Genomic DNA, 10,117 nt, shown 5'->3' with positions numbered 1-10,117 from the left:
CAGCTAAAATGACAAAAAGTTTGAGAGATGAAATGTGTCAAGAGTGACAGAGAGGGCACAATGTATCTCCACGAGTCCACAGAAAGGAAGACTGGTGGATACTTGATCACAGTCTATAAATTTAAGTTAAAAATATAAATGAAGGAAACGAGTTATTCACAGTCTCAGAAGGTAGTAGGGAAAAGATCAGCGCCCTAAAGCTAAAGAAAAGAAATGTTTAGCTTGATATTTGGAAAAGGTTCTTAGTAGTTCAGGCAATTGAACAATGGACTAAATTCCCATGGTGCAGGGAAAGGGTGATTCTGAAGTGGTCTCACTGTAGGCACCCAGAGATGCTGTAGGTCAGATGAGGTATGAGTAAGATTCATGCACTGTGTAGTTTTTTTTTTTTTTTAACTGTAGGGATGACTGAAAGGATCTCTACATTCCTTGGCTATCCCTGTCTCTAATATCTGGAATGCTATGGGGTTTTTTGTTTTGTTTTGTTTTGTTGATTTTTAAGGATAGCAAATGCATAGTTTGCTTGATCAAACATAATGACTCCCTGGATTCTTTTAAAGTTTAGTGGGTCAACAATGCACATTCCAAGTTCAGAATTAAATATGTGTGAAAGAGCTGTGATAGTCCACTGGATAAATGCATACCTAGAGAATTTTTCAAAATGCATTGTGCACAGTGATGGCCAAAATCTCTAAAGGTTTAGCAAGGTACCCAAGTGTGAATATTGTTTATCAGAGCTTTTCTAACTGCTATAATCCATCCACTTCCACATAGATATGAGACTCTTTTCTCTCGCACATACTATATGTGCTGTTTTCATGTGTTTGGTACAATCTGCACTTTCTTGACTGAAGACAAAACCAATGAATATGTCATCATACTTTCTGGTGATTTCAAACACAATTCCATATAAAAAGCATCTCTCTCTCTCTCTCTCTCTCTCTTTCTCTCTCTCTCTCTCTCTCTCTCTCTCTCTCTCTCTCTCTCTCTCTTTCTCTCCTCTCATAAACACATACATACACAAATTATATTAAAAGTATACTGTAACTCTCTCTAGCAAGTCCGGAGTCAGACAGCGCAAGATGGGGCGAGTGATCCGTGGTCAGAGGAAGGGTGCTGGCTCCGTCTTCCGAGCCCACGTGAAGCACAGGAAAGGGACCACCAAGCTTCAGGCTGTCGACTTCGCCGAGAGGCATGGCTACATTAAGGGTATCGTAAAGGACATAATCCATGATCCAGGCGAGAGGTTCCTCTTGCAAAAGTAGCTTTTCGGGATCCTTACTGATTTAAAAAGAGGATAGACTTGTTCATTGCTGCCGAAAGCATCCACACTGGCCAATTTGTGTACTGTGGTAAGAAAGCTCAGCTCAACATTGGCAATGTCCTCCCAGTTGGCACTATGCCTGAAGGGACCATAGTGTGTTGTCCTGAAGAAAAGCCTGGGGACCGGGGTAAGCTTGCCCGGGCATCAGGAAACTATGCCACAGTGATTTCCCACAATCCTGAAACCAAGAAAACATGAGTGAAGCTACCTTCAGGCTCTAAGAAAGTGATCTCCTCTGCTAACAGAGCTGTGGTTGGTGTTGTTGCTGGAGGAGGTCGTATTGATAAACCCATCCTTAAGGCAGGTCGTGCCTATCACAAATACAAGGTCAAGAGAAACTGCTGGCCTTGTGTCCGGGTGTGGCCATGAATCCTGTGGAACATCCCTTCAGAGGAGGTAATCACCAGCATATTGGAAAACCATCCACCATTCCAAGAGATGCCCCAGCTGCACGAAAGGTCGGTCTCATCGCTGCCTGGCGTACTGGTCGACTCCGGGGTACCAAGACTGTACAGGAGAAGGAGAACTAAAGTACAGAATCCTGACAATAAAAATTATTTTGGAAATTGTATAAATGGAAAAAATGTATACTGTAAGCAATCTGGTAAAGCAAGGAATAATTACCTGTCAGATTTGTGGAGAGGGAAAGACTTTATGACAAAACAAGAATTAGAGAACATTATAAAATGCAAAATGTATAATTTTGATTACATTAAATTGAAAAGCCTCTATACAAACAAAGCCTATGTAACCAAGATTAGGAGGGAAGTGGAAAACTGGGAAAGAATTTTTACAACCTATGTCTCTGATAAAGGACTCATTTCTAAAATATATAGAGAATTGAGTCAAATCTATAAGGATATAAGTCATTCCCCTATTGATAAGTGGTCAAAGAATATGAACAGGCAATTTTCAGAGAAAGAAATTAAAGATATCTATAAGCATATGAAAAAATGCTCTAAATCACTATTGATTAGAGAAATGAAAATCAAAACAACTCTGAGGTACCACACCTCACCAGTCAGATTGGCTAAGATGACAAAACAGGAAAAAGACAAAAGTTGGAGAAGATATGCAAAAATTGGAACACTAATGCATTGCTGGTAGAGTTGTGAACTGATCCAACCATTCTGGAGAGCGTAATAGTAATGGAATCTAAAGATCCCCCTGTAGTGGCTTTGTTTTGGGTTTGATTGTGTTAAAACCCAGAGCTTGTGAATCCCACTTGTGGGATGGACTTGTTGAATTGAAAAGAGAGGGCTGAACTGGGAGGAGCTGGTGACTTAGCTTTGCAGAGACACAAGAGAGAAGCAGAAGAACTTTTTGGAAGCAACACCTTTGGAGGCAGAGAGAGACTGAGAGGATTGCTGAGGGCCACTTTGAATTGCCTAGGACTTTTGAGAGCTGCCACCCAGAGCTTCAAGGACTGAGGAGACATGGCTGTTATGCTGGTACTTTGTCTGTCTGTTTTGATGTTGTTTTGCCAGATCTGTCCTCTGGTGAAAGACAGTCCTGTTGTTGCAGAGGTCTATGAACCTTGCTGTTGGTTCGCAGCTCCAGAGATTGTTCTGCAGACAGAGAGTGAATTCTGTCCACTGGTGAAGGACAGTGCTGTTGTTGCAGAGGGTTTGGAACCTTACTGTTGGTTCCGAAGCCCTGAAGAATGATTTTCTTGTTGTATGTTTACAGAAATCCTGGAAGAGGAGTGTGCTAATGTTTTCAGGGGTCTTAGGACTGTTCTGCAGACAGAATGAATTAATAAAGAGACTGACAAGCTATGGTGTGGCCTTGCTAAGATTTGTCTCCCCAGGAACAAAGATTGCTGAGAACTTGCCTCAGGTCAAGATGGAGAAAATACCTCCATTTGGGTATTAAATGCTGTGCTTAAGCTTGTTGTAACTCTGGGGTAGATTCAATTGTGATGCAAGGGTGGGGAACTTTTGACTTCTTTGTGCTCTGTGATTAAACAAATGAATGTACTTTACTTATGATTGGAAACTAATCTCCATTTGAGAAGAGGGGCTTTGTGATGGAATAAATGAATGTACAGCCGAGGGGTGGAGTGGTATTTAGAAGAGGGACTTTGTGATTGATTAAATGAATGTAATGTCCAGGGGTGAGGTAGTACTTGATTAAATCACACTTGGTAAATGCTGTATTTTGAATTATGCTATATGTTGATTCTCTCTGTTCTTAATTTGTCACTGAATAAAATGGAGAGCACCTAGGCTGCTATTTTGAACCTTGGGAAGTTGCCTTTGCTTTGCATTACAGAGAGCAATCTGGAATTATCCCCAAAGGGCTATAAATAATTTCATATCCTTTGACCTAGAAATACCAATTCTAGGCTTGTATCCTAAAGAGATCTTAGAAATAGGAAGAAGACCCATATGTACAAAAATATTTATAGCAGCTCTTTTTGTGGTGGCAAAGAATTGGAAATTAAGGGGGGCACCCATCAATTGGGGAATGGCTGAACAAGTTGTGGTATATGCATGTAATGGAATACTATTGTTCTATAAGAAATGAGGGGCAGATAGACTTCATATTTACCTGGAGAGGCTTATACAAACTGATGCTGAGTGATAAGAGTAGACCAGGAGAAAGCTGTATACCATTACAGACACAACATATGTGTGATGATCAACTTTGATAGACTGGACTCTTCTCAGCAATGAAGGGTTATAAGTCAACCCCAAAAGACTCATGATGGAAAAAGATGTCTACATTCAGAGAAAGAACTGAGTTTGAATCCAGATTGAAGCAAACTACCTGCTCTTTTGCTTTTCCTTGTTTGTTTTTTTTCCTCTTTCCCATTGTTCATTACATCTGATAAAATCCTTCTTTATAACCTGACTAATGTCTAATGTGAAAGTATTTGCAGATCCTATACTTGAATGTATGCTGCCATGGGTTGGGTGGGGGAGGGTGGCGGGGGGGAGAGGGAGAGAGAATTTGAAACTCAAGGAATTGTGGAACTGAATCTTGTAAACTAAAAGTAAACAAACAAATAAATAAAGACAAAAAAATTTTGTTTAAGTTGCCATGGGCTGCTCAGTGTCCAGCACTAAGCATTGTCTGAGATGTGAATAAGAAGTGATCAGACCATGTGGGTAGTTCAAGAAAGAACCATGAACTCCATTTGTTGATTCTTAGGACAAGGTTTTTATCAAACAATGAGACAAAAAAGATTCAAGTGTTTTTGTCATTATCTTAGTCTGTTATATCCTGGAAGTAGCACAGAATAGGAAATTTGATAAGGCTTTGTTCTCTAGGTGCCAGAAAGTCTTAGGAAAAGTCAGTTAACTCCTTTCATATGCAGTCACATTAAAAAGGATGCTCTGGAGAGCTGGCTTCAAGGCTGGAAACCAAAGGACATCTGCATAGGAAATGACTACCTAAGGATTAAATGTTTTGGTTTCCAACAACTAAAGTCTTCGGTAGAGCCTATTGGTCTCAGAACTCAACAACATCCTTTTAAGTGCAACCCATATCAAAAGACCCAATGAGCAAGTTTAACAAAAAGCAGCATCCAGAAGGGCCTTCTATAGGGAACATAGTGAGATTTTTATCTGAGTCCTGAATCAGGCTTCCTTGGCTCCCCATAAAAAGTGAAATTGAAATTTTGGTTTACTTGATTTTTGAGCACTATGTACACTACAATGTACATAGATGAAATTTTGATAAGTATAAATGAATGATAAATAAATAAAAAGGATTTATTAAATGCTTACAGTAGCAGGTGCTAAGTATTGGGCATACAAATACAAAAGCAACATTTCTAACCTCCAAGGAGTATATATTTCAGTAGGGAAAGAGCATATAATGGATAGGTTGCCATTCAAAGCCATTTTAGCATGAGAGGCAATGAGACTAATGATTTGCTTTTTGTCCGCAGAGGAAGAGATCCAAAGCAGCTGGAGGTGTGGAGGGATGCAGGGGCAGAAGGAGAGACTGGGAAAACACAAAGAAGCAGGAAAGACAAAACGATGACTTTCAATTTGGAAAGTCTAATGGGATGTCAAGCATTTTCTGTGTGGGGTCTAGGACTCACAACATAGAAAATAGCATATACTTGGGCTGATTGATTTAACAGTCAGGACATCACAGTACTAAGAAAATGGATTCAAAGTTGAAAGTACTGTCAGCTACAGAACAGTCTGGATTACCCAGGATCCAATAATCTAAAGGAAGAAATGGCTATAAGAATAGCAAGAAGATGGACAGGGTGAAGAGGAGAAGCTTCAGCTATGAAGGTAATTTAATGTCATGGAAAATTTTGCAGAGTCTGGGTCTCCTTGTTAGAGCACCTAGAAATCAATATTCTCACTACCAAAAAACTATATATAATCAGAGAACTCTATGGCCACTAAATTTCTTCTTTGCTAAACAAATTTTTTGGTAGAATCAGTAGCTGGTATAATTCTTACTGATACACTTCAATGTCTTATCAATGGTTATTCCTTACTAATATCCTTTAAGGACATAAATGAAAAACCAATTATTGCGGGCAGCTAGGTGGTGTAATGGGTACAGCACCAACCCTGATGTCAGGAGGACCTGAATTCAAATTTGTCCTCTGACACTTACTACTGTGTGACCTTGGGGAAGTCACTTAACCCGAATTGACTCACAAAAAAAAAAAAAAAAACAATTATTAAAACTAACAGTATGGCAGGTACTGTTCTAAGCAATGGGAATGCATATACAAAATAGAGGCAGTCCCTGACTTTTAAGGAACCTTCAAGGATTGTAAAAAGAGAAGGAAAATAGAACATAGAGAAATACTGGCTCTTTTGGTCTAGGAACTAAAAAGATGATGAGTGGATCCATAAGACAGTCAATTAGTGTTTTAAGATGGAAAATCCCAAGCAAACTTGAATTAACTTCAATTTTTGAGAAGTTATAATTGTTTTTTATCTCTTATCAAGTATAACTTAAAGTCAGACTGGCATTGAAGACTCTCCAACTTCTCACCTTTTATGTATCATAAAGTATACTCTTCCTTTAAGGCTCTTTTGATAGAGAGTTATTTGTGCTGAACACTGGAGAAAAACATAATTTTATGTAAGGGAAAACATTTATTTTAATAAAGGATAGAAGAGAATTCCACTGTTACAAATGAACATTTTGATATCTAAAATGAATATGAAAAAAGACTTTTGATTTAATACATAACACAACTTCCAGAAGGTATTTCAGCAGTTTTGAACAGAAAATTAACTATGATACAAATAAATATCACTCAAATAACTTTCTGAATAATGTAGAATATCTATTCATTGTGAAGAGTTGGTGTTTTAAAAAGGAATAGAAAAAAACTCTTATTTATTAGAATCTGGAGAAATATGGATATAAGGAAACAGTTTTATGGAATCAAAGAATGTGTGAATCATGTTAAAGATTACATAGTTGCAGGGCACTATGGTACCTTAGCTTATTTGCATGTAACAGTTTTATCACTTAAGAGGATAAAACTAAACTTAAAAAAATGAGAAATCACAAAAACATTTGGGGAATACGGACAATTTAAAAGAACTATCACTTTGATATAGGGGATTGGGGAAATTTTGATTATCTCATTTAAGCTAATGAAATAGAAATTTAAGTACAGGAACCTGAGAGAAGAATTGAAATTGAAGGGTTTCTAGGTTAAGAATTGAAGACCCAAGAGAATGTTTTGTAGTGGCAGCTTTGGAATCCTGGTGAGCTGATTAGATCTGTGGTTGTTCAGTCATTTCAGTCATGTCCAACTCTCTATGACCCCATTTAGGGTTTTCTTGTCAAAGATACTGGAGTGGCTTGTCATCTTCTCCAACTCATTTTACAGATGAAGAAACTGAAACAAACATAGTTAAATGACTCACACAAGGTCACAGCTAGCAAAGTGTCTGAGGGCAGATTTGAACTCAGGTCTTGCTGACTCCTAGCCTAGTGCTTTATCCATGGAGTCACCTAGCTGCCAAGATATTTTCCCCTGGTTTAGAAAGTCAAATTGAGTGTTGGAGTTCCATTCTGACTGAACAATACTGTACCTGAATGAATGAAGAAGGAAAAAAAGAAGCAGGAAAGAAAATAAGCATCTATAAGTACCTACTAACACTCTACAAGTACTAACCTATTTGGTCATTACAACTGTAAGTGTTTGGTATTATTAATTATTATTATCCTCATTTTACAATTGCAGAACCTGAGACAGACAGAGAAGGTTGTGTGGCTTGCCAAGGGTCACACAGTGATTAAGTATCTGAGAATGGATTTAAACTCAGGTTTTTCCAGACTCCAGTCCCAGTGTTTTATTTATTGTGCCACCCCCCTGCCACCAGAGTTTCAGAGGGCAGAGAATTTTAAGACTGAGTTTAGATATTTATCTGACCCACATTGTGGTATGAGTTAGGAAGCAACAGTCTAAGGCACAAAGAATTGGTCTTGAGATCAAAAGTCTATTCCTGGTCCTTGAAACTGACTATATATCCATTCATATCCATATCTATATATCCATTCATTCCAAACCATTGGAAACGGAATAAATTCTAACATCATGTAATGTGTAATGGAACATGAAAATACATAGACAAACACACAAATAGATGGCATGTATAATTTCTTTTTATTTTTAAGTTATAACCAAATAACCATAATGAGATAATATTTGTAAAGCATTTGGCAAGCCTTAAAGAACTAAATAAATACTAGCTATTTTTCAAAACACCATGACAAGTTCAGCCCAGAAACAATCCCCAAGGACTCAAGTATTTCCAAATTGCCTCTTTTCCTTCTCTGAAGCTCATATAAAAATAATCAGCAATATTTTTCACCCACTTGGGATCTATAAAACTCTTCCTAGGGTCTCATTCAATACCAGACTTGATCCTGCCTTGAAAGCTAAGCCCCAGGTTCTGTTAGAAGGCACTTCTGTCTTCCAAGAAACTAAGGACACTCTATCACCAGCATTCCCAGCCCCTGCCAGGCTGGGGTTGAAGTAGCTTATTAAAAATTCCTAAGAGACTTGTATTAGTATAAATTAGTGGGTAGAGGACATAATCCAGCACAAAGTGCAAATTTTTATTCAAATAATTTTATTAGCATAATTATCTTTTTGAGGAAATTAAATGTACATTATTATACTTGATGTGCCACAAATTATAAAAGCAAAATTTTCACTTGTGAGGTTCCACAGTTCTCAAGTAATTAGCCATGTTGCACCCTGCAAATCAAAATTAAACACATAAATTAAACCAGTGGGGAAGATAATAACATTATGAGGGATTGGGCTTAGTATAGTAGATTTTTATCTATGTCTCAGTGCTCCAGAAGTCAGGACAAGAAGTCATACAAAAGTTTAATGTGGTGTTCCTGTCTATCTTGCTCAATGACTGAGGAGATTGCTGTTGCTAATTATTTATCTCAAATCTTCAATTATTGTGATATACAACTTGGACAGGCATCCCTTTCATTTCTCGTTCAACTTTGAGATTAACAACAAAAATGCTCTTGCAAATTGTACCTCGTGTTACAGATAAAAGCTTTTTGCATGATTTAAAAATCTTCTATCAGGTCCAGTTAGTGATATAATTCATACACAACTTAGAGGCCTAGAGACTGAAATTCTAGGACTGCAAGATGGTGCATAAGATAGAGCACCAGCTCTGGAGTTGGGAGGACCTGAGTTAAAATCTGATCTCAGACACTTACTAGCTGTGTGACCCTGGGCAAGTCACTTAACACAGATTGCCTTAAAATAATAACAAAAATATAAAAGGAGAGAGAGATAAATACTCTGTTATATCTGGTGCTACTTAGGTGGATAGACTGTTCAGTAGGAAGCTGAATTTTAGAATATAAAAGGACAAGAAAAGGTGAATTTTGAATTTTCACATGATAATTTCATCTTCTACATATAGTTACTACCTTTAGTTATATGACAGTTGAGTAGCATAATAATCCCTATGTATTAAGTATTGGGTGTTTTTTTAATAGCTTCAGTTGCATATTCCTAGGTAGGGAGATACCCTACGGTGTCCCTGGATATGAACCATTGATTCTTATCACACATTGACCATGGAGTCCTTAAGTTTCTGAAGATACCCTTTCTATTTTAGTTTTGGGGTTTTTGTTGTTGTTGTTTAGTTCAAATATGTGACTTCATTTGTGTAAGGAAGTCTTCAGTAAGGGACTTCCTCTATTGGTGAATATTATCAACTGTTCGGAAAGTCTTAGTTTCACTTCCCTAAGGTACTGAGAGATTAGGGAACTTGCTGAGACTCACAGTTCATACGTGTCAGAGGAAGAACTTGAACCCAGAACTTGATGACTCTTTATGGTATGTGGTCTTTTCTGTACCTTGAGAAATATACTGTTCTAACAGAACTCCATTCTTGTAACCAATGGTCCTCAGGAATACATGTTTATATCTATTCAAATTTTCCTAAAGATGAATCCAGATGTCATGTTAGAAAAAGCAACGATTGCATCAATAATTAGCAAGCCAGGAAAAAAGGACTAGATAAGAAGCCCTATCCCATTAAATCTAAAATCCCAGAGCCAAGATATCTTAGACTTCGGATGCATCTGTTGTTCCAATGAATTGTCTACCACCCAGATACTGCCCAGTACAATATATCCCTCCAGGGTAACTGGAACTTTAGAACTAATCTCTGCACCTTTTAGACTCTTTAGCATAAAAGGAGAATCTTCACTCTAATCTCTGAAGTTGGAGTCACAGCCTAGCCCCATATTAAGGACTTCTCATTAGAGATTCATCAAAATGGCAGATTTAGATCTTTTGGGTTT

At 37.7% G+C, this 10,117-nt stretch overlaps 1 pseudogene; it reads left to right on the top strand.

The window, feature by feature from the left end:
* Nucleotides 1-1,041: 1,041 nt before the first annotated feature.
* LOC138143993 (large ribosomal subunit protein uL2 pseudogene) lies at nucleotides 1,042-1,908 on the top strand (annotated as a pseudogene).
* Nucleotides 1,909-10,117: the final 8,209 nt, after the last annotated feature.

This window comes from Petaurus breviceps, unplaced genomic scaffold (assembly GCF_028583685.1).
Source record: "Petaurus breviceps papuanus isolate PSGF00001 unplaced genomic scaffold, PetGlider_PUasm1.0 90683, whole genome shotgun sequence".
In the NCBI taxonomy this organism is placed as follows: domain Eukaryota; kingdom Metazoa; phylum Chordata; class Mammalia; order Diprotodontia; family Petauridae; genus Petaurus; species Petaurus breviceps.
This window is presented reverse-complemented; position numbering and strand designations above follow the sequence as displayed.